This window comes from Dipodomys merriami, unplaced genomic scaffold (assembly GCF_024711535.1).
Source record: "Dipodomys merriami isolate MVZ:Mamm:240054 unplaced genomic scaffold, mDipMer1.0.p SCAF_292, whole genome shotgun sequence".
NCBI lineage: Eukaryota > Metazoa > Chordata > Mammalia > Rodentia > Heteromyidae > Dipodomys > Dipodomys merriami.
Window position 1 is genome coordinate 1,420,093 of NW_027204404.1, and position 13,522 is coordinate 1,433,614.

Genomic DNA, 13,522 nt, shown 5'->3' on the forward strand with positions numbered 1-13,522 from the left:
CATAACCTAGGTGGTATACACATCAGCACAGGCCTAACAAGCGCGCTCCAGGCTGGGGCCGGAACCAGGCCCGGGGATCCGGCGTCTGAACAACACAACCAACTCCTCCCAATTGAAGTAAAAAGCTGAGCATACGCCTCAACAGAGGGGAGAAAGCCAGGAAACAACACTCCCCGGGGAAGCACACCTGTGACAACAAAAGACCTGGAGGCCCAGGACAAGAGAAGCCCAAACCCCACCAAAACTCCACCCATATACCCTAGACTGGGAATTGGGCAACACAGGCTGCCAGCACCTGATAGTAAGCAGGAGCCCAGACTGTTAAGGCGGCTCAGCAATAGAGTGATAGTCTTGGATGTATGAGGCCCTGGATCTGATTCCTCAGCATCACAAAAGCAAAAAGGGTCAGAAGTGGTGCTGTGGCTCAAACGGTAGGGTGCCAGCCTTGAGCTGAAAAGCTGAGGGACAGCACCCAAACCTAGAGTTCAAGCCCACAACCAGCCCAAAACAAACAAACAAAAACACATCAGGAGCCCATAGCAGACTCCAGCATTTGGGAGAGTGCATCCAGAGCATCTGTTCTTCACAAGAGCACCCGTAGGAGCAAACACAAGCAGTCTAGGCTGCTCAACCCTTCCAAAGGCGGGAACTGCCAGCAATCTACAGCAGAGAGCTGAGAATCCTAAGTAAGTCAGAATAGCAGCTGGAAATAGGCTCCCAACAGAACCCAGATCAGGCACAGACTCTCTCTACCAATACAGAATCAGCAACCAAGCAAAGACAGACACACCAAAACAAAATTGAAGAGCAGTCTCCTGAACCTCCATGCGAAAATCACAGAGAAAAATCACAAGGTTTACTACCACCCAGGACAGCAAGCTCACCTCAAAAGCCAGCAGCCACACAGGGGAGAGCCCCAGTGGGAGCAAAGCAGGAATGGAAGACAAAGGCTACTTCCAAGGGTTGCTGGAGGCAATGACTCAAGAAATAAAGTGAGAAATTGATCAGAAATTGAAAGAGCACAAGGATGAACTATCCAAAGAGATACAGGGTATCAAACAAGAGATGCATGCAAAAATAGAAGCTGCACAAACCTCAGTAAGAAGTGAGATAAACGCCAAATTAGAGGTAATGCATACCTCATTGAGAGGTGAGATCAGTACTCTGAGAACCAACATTGAATCCATAAAGGGATCCATTTCCTCCATGCAAACCACAATAGAAGCCACTGTCAACAGAGTGAATGAAATGGAAGGTCGAGTGTCAGATACAGAAGACAGAATACACCAACTGGACCAAAAAGTGACAGATATGGAAAAATTACTCAAATTAAACCAAAGGGATATTCAAGAGCAAGCAGATAATGCTAAAAAATTTAACCTTCACATAATTGGAGTGGACGAAGGTGAGGAATTCCAGAGCAAGGGAATGCACCACCTATTTAACAATATAATCAATGAAAATTTTCCCCACCTCAAAAACGACCATCTTAACTACATCACAAAAGCTTATCGAACACCCAACAAGCAAGACCCCAGGAGAAACACTTCTAGACACATTATAGTAAAAATGATAGATCTGAATAATAAGGAAACAATCCTGCATGCAGCAAAAATGAAGAAGGAGCTATACTACAATGGGAAAAAAATAAGAATTACTGCAGATCTCTCCACACAAACAATGAATGCAAGAAAAGCCTGGGAAAGCACCATACGAGCCCTGAGAGCCAATAACTGCCAACCCAGACTGATCTACCCGGCAAAGCTAGCATTCACATTTGATGGAGAACTGAAAACTTTTAATAGCAAAGAAAAACTAAATGAATACATAAACATTAAGCCAGCATTACAAAGAATTCTAAGAGGGGGGACACAACCTGAAGAAAGCAGCCAGGAACTGGGGCCTGCCCCAAACAGGCGTTACTCAAAGTCTAACTGAGCAAGCACAGGAGGAAAGGAAAAAAAAAAAAAAAAAACTTAGGAAAACGGAATGGCAGGGACAACAATGCATCTCTCTATACTTTCTCTTAATATAAATGGGCTGAATTCGCCAATTAAAAGAAAACGAACTGAGGACTGGATAAGAAAACAAGACCCATCCATCTGTTGCCTTCAGGAGACCCACCTCTCAGCCAAACATACAAACAAACTCAGAGTGAAGGGGTGGAAAAGGATCTACCAATCAAACGCCCCCAGTAAGAAAGCAGGTGTAGCTATCCTGATATCTGACAAAATAAACTTTTCATTAAAATCAGTACAGAAAGACAAGGACGGACACTACATATTAATAAAGGGAACAATCCAAGAGGAGGATATAACCATCATCAACTTATATGCCCCAAATATTGGTGCACCCAGATATGTCAAACAAATGCTCTCAAACTTACAGAATAAAATAGATCCCAATACGATAATACTAGGAGACTTTAACACACCACTCTCACCAAAGGACAGGTCTACCAACCAGAGGATTGGCAAAGAAGCTACCGAATTAAGAGAGGCCATACTGCAAGAGGAATTAACTGACATCTACCGAGTATTTCACCCTAAAACAACACAGTACACATTCTTCTCAGCAGCTCACGGAACTTTCTCCAAAATAGACCATATCATAGTTCATGCAAGGAACTTAAGCAAATACAAAGGGATCGACATAATCCCCTGTATCCTATCTGACCACAGTGGAATCAAGCTAGCTCTCAATAACAAAGCATACCGCAGAAATTTCTCTAATACATGGAAATTGAACAGCACACTCCTTAACAATGCCTGGATAACAGAAGAGATCAGAGAAGAAATAAAGCATTTCCTACAACTCAATGAAAATGAAAACACCTCACAAAGAAACTTGTGGGACACAGCAAAAGCAGTCCTGAGGGGCAAATTTATTGCCCTCAGTGCCCACATCAAGAGAATGGAGACAGACCAAGTAAATAATCTCATGTTGCAATTAAAACAGCTAGAAAAACAGGAAAAAATGGGACCTAAAGCTACTAGAAGAAGCCAGATAACCAAATTAAAAGAAGAGATTAACCAATTAGAAAATCAGAAAACCATAACCAAAATAAACCAAACAAAAAGCTGGTTCTTTGAAAAAATAAACAAAATTGATGGCCCATTGGCTAGATTAATTAAAAAAAGAAGAGAGGAAACCCATATTAATAGGATTAGGGATGCCACGGGAAACATCACCACACGTACCCAAGATATCCAAACAATTCTAACAGACTACTTTCAAAAGCTATACTCTCTAAAGGAAGAAAATCGGGCAGAAATGGATGCATTTTTAGAGAAATAAAGTTGCCCAAACTGAGCAAAGAAGAAGTTAACCAATTAAATAAGCCAATATCCTATAATGAGATACAGGAAGCTATCAAAAGTCTTCCAACAAAAAAAAGCCCAGGACCAGATGGATTCACAGCAGAATTCTATAAGACCTTCAAACAAGAACTAATACCCATACTCCTCAAGCTCTTCAGAGAAACAGAGAAGGAAGGAGCTATCCCAAACTCATTCTACGAAGCCAATATCACACTCATCCCCAAACCAGGCAAAGACCCAACCAAAAAGGAGAATTACAGGCCAATCTCCTTGATGAACACAGATGCAAAGATCCTTAACAAGATTCTAGCTAACAGAATCCAGAAACACATAAAAAAATAATTCACTATGACCAGGTAGGCTTCATCCCAGAGACACAGGGATGGTTTAACATACGTAAGTCAATAAATGTAATCCAACATATCAACAGAGCCAAGGTCAAGAATCACATGATTATCGCTACAGATGCAGAAAAGGCCTTTGACAAAATTCAACATTCATTCATGCTAAAAGCTCTGGAGAAAATAGGAATAGAAGGAACATTTCTAAAAACAATAAAAGCCATTTATGACAGACCAATAGCCAATATTATACTTAATGGGGAAAAGCTAAAACCAATTCTCCTAAAATCAGGAACAAGGCAAGGATGCCCACTGTCTCCACTCCTCTTCAATATAGTCCTAGAACCCTTAGCCAGGGCAATAAGGCAAGAAAAAGACATTAAAGGGATCCGCATAGGAAAAGAAGAAGTTAAACTATCCCTTTTTGCAGACGACATGATACTATACCTCCAAGATCCCAAAAACTCCATCCCCAAACTCTTAGAAATCATAAATCACTTTGGCAAAATAGCAGGATACAAAATAAACCCACAAAAATCAGTTGCCTTCCTATACACTGATAATGTACAGGAAGAGAGGGAAATAAAGGGAGCAACCCCATTCACAATAACCTCCCGAAAAATAAAATATTTAGGAATTAACCTAACCAAAGATGTAAAAGAACTATTTAATGAGAACTATAAAAAGTTAAAGAAAGAAATTGCAGAAGACACTAGGAAATGGAAAGACCTCCCATGCTCCTGGATAGGCTGACTTAATATAGTAAAGATGGTAATACTTCCAAAACTAATATACAAATTCAACGCAATTCCTATTAAAATCCCAATGACGTACATCTCTGAAATACAGAAAACAGTCCAAAAATTCATATGGAACAACAAAAGACCTAGAATAGCCAAAACAATTCTAGGGGATAAAGACAATATGGGAGGGCTATCCATGCCGAACTTCAAACTCTACTACAGAGCTATAATAACAAAGACAGCATGGTACTGGCACAAAAACAGACCCGAAGACCAATGGAACAGAATAGAAGATCCAGAAATAAATCCACAGGCCTACAGCCAGCTGATATTCGACAAAGGAGCCAAAGACATACAATGGAAGAAACACAGCCTCTTCAACCGCTGGTGCTGGGAAAACTGGGCAGCCACATGCAGAAAACTAAAAGTGGACCCCAGCCTATCACCATGCACCAACATCAACTCAAAATGGATTAAAGACCTTAACATTAAACCTGAATCTCTGAAACTACTGCAGGACAGAGTAGGAGAGACACTTGAACTAATAGGCACAGGAAGGAACTTCCTGAACAGATTCCCAGGGTCACAACAAATTGGAGAGAGACTTGACAAATGGGACTACCTTAAAATAAAAAGCTTCTGCACAGATAAAGCTATCGCAACCAAGCTAGAAAGACAACCAACTAATTGGGAAAAAATATTTACCAGCAATATATCAGACAAGGGGTTAACATCCTGTATATACAGGGAACTCAAGAAACTAATCCCTCCCAAACCTAACAAACCAATTACTAAATGGGCAAGGGAACTAAAGAGGGACTTCTCAAATGAAGAAATAAAAATGGCAAAGAAACACATGAGGAAATGTTCATCATCCCTGGTGGTGAAGGAAATGCAAATAAAGACAACCCTGAGATACCACCTTACCCCAGTCAGAATGTCCCACATCCACAAATCAGCCAACGACAAATGCTGGAGGGGATGTGGAGAACGAGGAACGCTATTACACTGCTGGTGGGAATGTACACTCATACAACCACTTTGGAAAGCAGTCTGGAGGGTCCTTAGAAAGCTAAAGATTGACCTCCCTTACGACCCAGTCATACCACTTCTAGGCATCTACCCTGAACAACAGGAACCAATATACAAGGACACGTGCACCTCCATGTTTATTGCAGCACTGTTCACAATAGCTAGGATATGGAAACAACCTAGATGCCCCACCACAGATGAATGGATCCAAAAATTGTGGTATCTATACACAATGAAATATTATGCAGCCATTAGAAATGACAAAATAATGGCATTTGCAGGGAAATGGATGGAGCTAGAAGGAATCATGTTGAGCGAGGTAAGCCAAGAACGAAGAGTCAAACAGTACATGGTCTCCCTGATAAGCGGATGATAAATCCAAAATGTTAGGTGATATGACAAAACTAACAGGACTTAAGAAACAAAGAACTCCCACTCATCTGGTTGAACCACTACTAAATATCACCATGCTGCTGATCACGTGTATGGTATATAACATATGAACACCGTTATATATTACAGACTGTGATAGACAATTTGCTCCAGGAAAGTTAGAATGAACGTGTGACTTTAAATGAGCATCATTATTCCACAATCACTTAATCACAATCAAAAAAAAAAAAAAAAAAAGAACCTTGGGGAAGGGAGGGAGGGAAGAGATGGTAGGGAGAAAACAATGGAGGGGGTAACAATGTTCAAGAGGAAGTGTACTCATTACCCCACTCATGTAACTGTAACCCTCTGTATAGAATCTTTACAATAAAAAAATTAAAAAAAAATGTTAATTCTCCTCAATAAAGATACACTCGGATGCAACTCTTTTGAGTCTGTGCTGTTTGTCACTTCGCAGACTCCTTGCCCACCTATCCCGAGATCCGTGTCCCGTCGGTTCCAGTGCTCTGGCCGAGCTGGTCCGTCGCACACTGGGTTTTTATGTGACTTTCCAAGGACGGCTCCAGCTGCAGCCTCTTGAAGAGGTAAGGATGATTAGGAGCCCACTGCAAAATCTCTTCTAAGCTGAGTGGCGTGCTTCTTGCCTATGCTCGTGCTATAGAGAAAGTGAGGTTTGTGGGTGATGGTAGTAAGGCAGCTTAGACAGGGGGAAAAGAAACAACAAATTTTCCCTGTCAAATGACTCCAGGGCTTAAGCGACCATTATGTGGACCTACCTTCCAGCCACCGGGCCTCTGGACTGACCACTCTCAGCCATCAATCCTCAGTTTGCACCGCCACAGCTGTCTGAAGGTTGGCTTCAGGATACCCCACTTTTCCCTACTCTGTGCATGCTAATTGAGCTCCCCATGAGCATGTCTCTGGTGATGCCACCAACAGACCCAAGAAGAAAAGGAAGTGGGACATAGAGTATCCATGCTTTCAATAAGAGTCCACCACAGGTCAGAAGTCCAAGTCTAAGGACAGTGAGCACAGCTGCCACCCTCCCACTCTGAAGCATGGCTCAAGTTTGGAGAATGATTTCAGGATATCTGAAATATTGAATTATCTACGAGACCAAAGAAACAACCACATCTAGTACATTGAGCTCACAAATATACCATGGCGTTCCAGTAACAATGATCACTCAGATGAAGACAGGACACTGTTTAAAATGCAGAGAAACAATGGGAATGGCACTAGAATAGGCAATAATACTTTGTGTGCAGAAGATAAGGACAAGGGAGATGAATTCCTGTTGAGTAGCTGAGAAATGGATAGTGACAGAGAAGAAACATAGTAAAGGCAATGGATGTGAAGATGTAGAGGGTGCCATGGAAATCTCAGATGGTGCTTCTCGTGCAAGTAGTTTTTCTTTAGCAAGTGATGATAGGAAACCTTAGCTTCGTAAGGCAAGACCTGGCTTTATTGCATAGCTGGACTAAAATTGAAGATCTTCCTGCCTCAGGTTCCTGAGTTCTGGAATTACAGTTATGCCCTACCACAATCCTGTTTGAAACATTTACCTTTCATGCTAGATTATTGCTTCTTTTCACCTGTGACCTTCATAAGCCTCACTTCGACATTTCTGGACCTTGCCATGAACATGTGACTGTTTGGATTATGAGGAAAGGATCATTCCTACAGCTTCCCATACTGAAACACCTACCTTGGGTACCTGTCAACTCACTGTGCTCATCTGGCCTGTGTGGAGACTGTCCATTCTGCTCTGCTCCTTAAGAGGTCTGTCAGATTCTCATCTGTGTACCAGAAGAACACAGAGGTGGAGGGTTTAAGATGTCAATGAGAAAGAAGAAATTTACTTCTATGAGACTTCTGTTAATTGCCTTATTTTGGTTGGTCATGTTTACCTTGCTCACAGATTACATTCTTTTTATGGTATGATGGAGTAATATATTTGTATTCTTCAGCATTTAAGTTCACTTGTTTGTTTTAATTGAGACAAACTTCTGAGAAAGTACAAATAACCTCATGCTCATTTCCAGAAATGGATGTTTATGTTTTCATATTCCCTTGTAAGACAATAATTCTTGGTCTGGAAAGTCAGGAACTAGAAATAGATTTAAGGGTTTTCTAGGTATTGGAAATTGAGAGACATGAGCCTTATCACCCTGTTTGTGGGCAGAGACATGAGCTCTTGGGGCAAAAGTCCTGAGCCTTGTTGCCCATTTTTATGGCCTTACGTGGCAACAGCCGATCAACTATTAATTTATTCATTTTTGTAAGTTATGGGGCCTGAACTCATTGCCTGTGCACACTAACACTTGAGCCACAGAAACACTTTTGGCTTTTTTTCTGGGTATGTGGTTACTGAGGAATCGATCTCAGGGCTTCATACATACTAGGCAAGCACTTTACCACTGGGCCACCTTCCCAGCCTAAGATTTTATTTTTTAAACTAACATGTAAAAGAACCAACTAAGGGAAAAAACAAATTGTTTAAATAGGGATACAGATGTACATGATGTTTTGTCAAAAAACGAACTTTACAAATTTGGCTGGGGGGGGTGTGAAGGGGAAGAGGAAGGGATGGGAAATAAAATAAACAAAAACAACAACAAAAACCTGAAGGACAAAAGAACCAACTAGATGAACAACTGTATTACAGGAAGCAAGCTCCTTGATTAGAACCATGACATCCCTGGCCAGAAACCTGGCCTTTGCCAAATATCTCTTGTGCAGTGAGTTTCCATCCACTGATCAACATTTCATTGGCCTGAAACGAAGCAGAGTGATGTGATGTGAAACATGATGCAAGCAGACAGAGGGGGCCTCATTCCTCAATGTCAACATTGAGGATGGGTACTCACAAACCTCTGATCCTGTGGGGGGTGTGCTAGTAGACACCAAGTATGAATAGTGTGGGGTCACGATCCAATGGGCAGATGGGCTGGGTTATTAAGAGAAAGACATAACCTCATTGAGAATCATATGGACTCCAAAAATATGAACTAAAAAAGGTCTGCTTTGGTTTGAGGTTATTATTGTAACTTCCTTTATCTGCACTCTGTCCTCTAAAGCCAGCTCCCATGTGTGAACTCTTCATATGTAAGACAATGAGCCATTAATAATGCCAAGTAATTGTTAATCTTATGGGCATGAGCCAGGCATGGAATGGCTCTCTGGGGTTCCTTTTTCTCTCTGAGTTACAAAAAGTGACTTGTTCCTGAGACACAGAGCTCATGTTCTAATGGCTGAAGATCTTCTTGCTGTATATCACCTTAGACAGCACGTTTCACCACGTGGATATAACTATACGAGACAAAGCAGCCAGGACTTGGATGTTCCAAAATTATTGCCATGCTGAGTGAATCTGACACATGACTTCAAATGATTGCATTAAGGAAGTGAACATTCTTTTGTTTTTACAACATGTAATAGTGTATATATCAGTGCTTGCTTATTCACATTACACTGATTTAATTTTGTCCCAGGTTTTCATTTTGGTTTCAGAGGAAAGTATGTGGATTTCACCATTCCAGCAACAGGCTCCCAGATGCTCATGCAGGGTGAGGAGTGGAGAATGGGTCGAAATGATGACTTACTTCTGTTTGCCTGGCAGTGCTGAAAACCAGACACAGGGCTTCTGGGCTTCAGGTAAACAAGCAGTGGATAAAGTCTCTCTTCTCAAGAGATGCAATCTTCATTAAAAGTGCCCACAGGACACTACAGTTTCCAGTGCTTTTTTTACTTCCACACAGTGCCCAGAGCACATGATCAAGAAGTCAAAGCAGACAATCTGAAAACATTACAGGATGGAATAGGAGAAACCCGTTCTCCTTGGAGCAGGACGAAATTTTCTTAATACAGATCCAGAAACACAACAAATAAAAGAAAGGTTGGACAAATGAGATTGCATGAAGTTGCAGAGCTTCTGCATGGCAAAGGACATAGCTAGCAAGATCAATACAAAGCCCACGGATTGGGGGAAGATCTTCACTAGCCATACAATGGACAAGGGTCTCATATATAAAATATACTTAGAACTCAAAAAATTAAATCCCCCAACAACAAATCCTCAAAGAAACAATTGCCCAATAAATAAGTGAGCGAATGACTTAAAGAGAAACTTCTCTGAAGAAGAAAGAAGGATGGCCAATAGACACATGAAGAAATGCTCAACCTCCCTAGCCATAAAAGAAATGCCAATCAAAACAACATTGAGGTACCACCTCACCCCAGTTAGAATGGCAAAAATCAAGAACTCTAACAACAACAGATGCTGGAGGGGATGTAGACATAAGGGAACCTTACTTCATTGTTGGTGGGAGTGTAAACTTGTTCAACCACTTTGGAAAGCAGTATGGATGTTCCTGAAAAGACTTCACATAGAGCTCCCCTATGACCCAGCAATCCCACTTTTGGGCATTTACCCAAATGTTTACAAACAAGACCACACTAAAGCTACCAGCACAACTATGTTTATTGCAGCATTATTTACCATAGCTAAGATGTGGAACCAACCCAGATGCCCCTCAGTAGATGAATGAATCAATAAAATGTGGTATATATACACAATGGAATTATAGGCCTCTATCAGAAAGAATGACATTGCCCCATTTGTTATGAAATGGAAAGACTTGGAAAAACTATATTAAGTGAAGTAAGCCAAGCCCAAAGAAACATATGTCCCATGATTTCCCTTATTTGCAATATCTAGTATATTTATGAGTCAAGCAGAAAAGGACAGATAAGTTAATGTTAAGAAAATGAACACTAAGGTATGTATTTTAAATGTTTTTATTCTTTCATGAATTTGTTTCTTATGCAATTATAAGATTATTTCTTTGTTGCTTTGGATGTCCCTCCCCCACAGTATAATCCCTGCTTTCTCTCTATTTGATGTTGGTATAATTTGTGGAGGGGAAGAGGAAAAACAAGTCGTTTAAATAAGGATACAGGTGGACCTGTTGCAACAATGAGAAGTATAAGTTGTCATGTCAAAAACGAACTTTACAACTTGGGCGGGGGGAGGATTGGGTAAGGGGGGATAGAGGATGGGAAGAGATGGGAAGGGAAAACAAAGGAGGAGGCTACAATGCTTGATAAGAAATGTACTCACTATCTTGCCTATGTAATTGTAACCCCCCTGTACAGTATTTTCACAATAAAAAAAAAGAAATCTACCACTGTCAACATTCAGTACAAAGATTCCAATTCCAAAATGCCATTTGGCTAGTTGGTGTTTATCCAAATTTACTTAGTCTTTCCTCTACTTTACCCTCATCCTCCAGTACCATTGCACATCCACACCCTCCCCAGATTATTGCTTACAATGATCATAACCTGATCCTGAAATAAGGATTCTTTAGTGAAAGAATTATCATTTAATTGTTAGCAACTCAACTTCTTCAGTAATAACTCACAATGAGCTTACAGATCTACCCTTAATTTGGTCAGTCCAGGTGCACACAACATAGTAAAATGGACAAAACAGCATTTTAATGTCAGGTGGAGCACTAAGGTACATACCCCCAATCCATCATGTGCTTAACATGGTCCTCACATGTGAGGGCAGAATACCTTCTTGTCTTTGTGGGACTCTTGGATTTCAGGGAAGCAGGAGGCTGAGACTGAGCCCAACCCTTACACTTCTCAGTTTGTTGGCCAAGTTTCAGAAAAACCTAATAATCTTCCCAAGGAAGGTATGCCAGGGTACAGGTGAAGAAAAGACAGGAGCCTAAATCTTGTCATTGGATTTCTGAGAAGACACCTTTATACTAAGAATTATGGCTTTTAGAAATGGCTCCGGATTGGTTGTGGTCAGACAATGTGGGCATGCAGGCCAATGAGGGGACTGGTAACTTTTATACACTATCATCCTATAGTGAAAAAAAGAGGAAAAAAAAACCAAATTGGGCTGCCCTGGTCATTTATTTGATGTCAAAGTATTGAGTCTGAACAATACTGGTTGTGAACCTGGACTGCTAGCCGTAGAGCATAGGATGTGAATTGAGTTATAAATGGAGGGATGGCTTGATGGAAAGAGTTGTCAATTGCAACAGTACATTCACTTCTACCAGGGATTTCTCATAAAGGGACAGTACACTCAACTATATGAACCCATTGACACTGGTCATTCTTGGTTGCTGGCCAATCACTTCCTGGCTTATCAGACAACACACCAAGTGGCCATGGTTTGGTGGGCACAGAGGGCTAGCGTATAAAGATCAGTGAAGGCCTGGCATGTTAGCAGGGTGTACCCAGTTTTAGCCACCCTGCACTGCTCATTCCCAAGGTTCTCAGCCTGTTAGCTCCTTGTGGAAAACTCACTGCTCCAACGGGAACAGGTGCTGCATTCCAGGCCTCCCTGTCTTGCTCTCCAGGTCTCAGAAGTCCCCAAAAGGCTGTTCTGAATTTGTGGGGCCTAATGCAGGCAAAGCTCAAGTGTTGTAAGTTCCAATTCATAGCAATGATTGGGTGCTGCAGAGCTCTGTAATATGTTGTGCCTCCAAGGGAAGGAGGCCCTGTTGGTACATTGTGCAACAGGGCTTCCTGATCCATCCTGCCCAACAGCAGCTATTCTGGCTTGAGCAGCACAAAGGGATTGGGCATGAGGCATCCTGGGGACAAGCACCCACCAGTAGAAGGGTGGCTAGGGCAGGTATATCTACATAGAACAATGCCAGTGCTGGGGGGATGTGTGCTTTTTTCAACTTTTCCACATTTCAATTTTCAAAAACAATTTAGATTTTAGAGTAAGTTTCAACCGATGGAAAATTTACACGAGTGTTTCCCTGGACTACCCCAGCTCTCCCTCGATGCACATGTCATAATCAAAGCAAGAACAGTTCCAAAGAAATCATATTAGTCACTAAACACAAACCCCATGCCAACCTCACCATTGCCTCCCTCTGCCCTTCTCTCACTCAGGAGTCTGTCTGGTCCTGCATATCCCTGCTCTCTTTCCCTTTGAAGAACAAAAGTGCCCACCAAACTTCCATGCTTAGACATCGTGAGGGGTTCCACTCAGCATTTGCTGTCTTGGTAGGCATTGATTGAGGGATGTGGAAGGACTCTTCCTCCTTGCCAGAGTCCACAGAGCAACAGATGCTACAGCAATCTCTGTGAATCACAATGGGACACTGAGGTCCCCAAGCTTACACTTTTTCATGGTACTCCAGTTAGAAGTCAGAGTCTTGGATTTGGTAGGTAGGTGAGCTATACTACTATTTTGTGCTGGTCATTTTTCAGTTGTGGTCTTGCTTCCTATCCAGGTACATTATAGGGCCTGAACTCACCTATTTTAAGCTTCCTATTGTAGTGAAGTTGATATGCATCCCTAGCTTAAGAGGAGATGTCATCCACCTTTTGGCCTGGGCTGGTCCTGAATAATAATAGCCCACATCTCAGCATCCTAAATAGTTAGGATTGCACAGGCTCCTCCCAGGTCCAATGTTCCTTCCTTCTCAACCCTACCTACTCAGCAGTGACTGACAGCTCTCTCTCCTCAGTTACTCTTACCCTCTGAAATTTCAGAGAGGAGACACACATTTTCTTCTTCATTGTACTCTCATTGCTCCTTAGACTGCTTGAAATTGTACTGTCTATCTCTTCTCATTGTAGGCTCCCTAAGGAAGTGATACCCCCGGATCCTGGATGTTTCTCCATGAGGAGGTAGGTCCCAGTGACA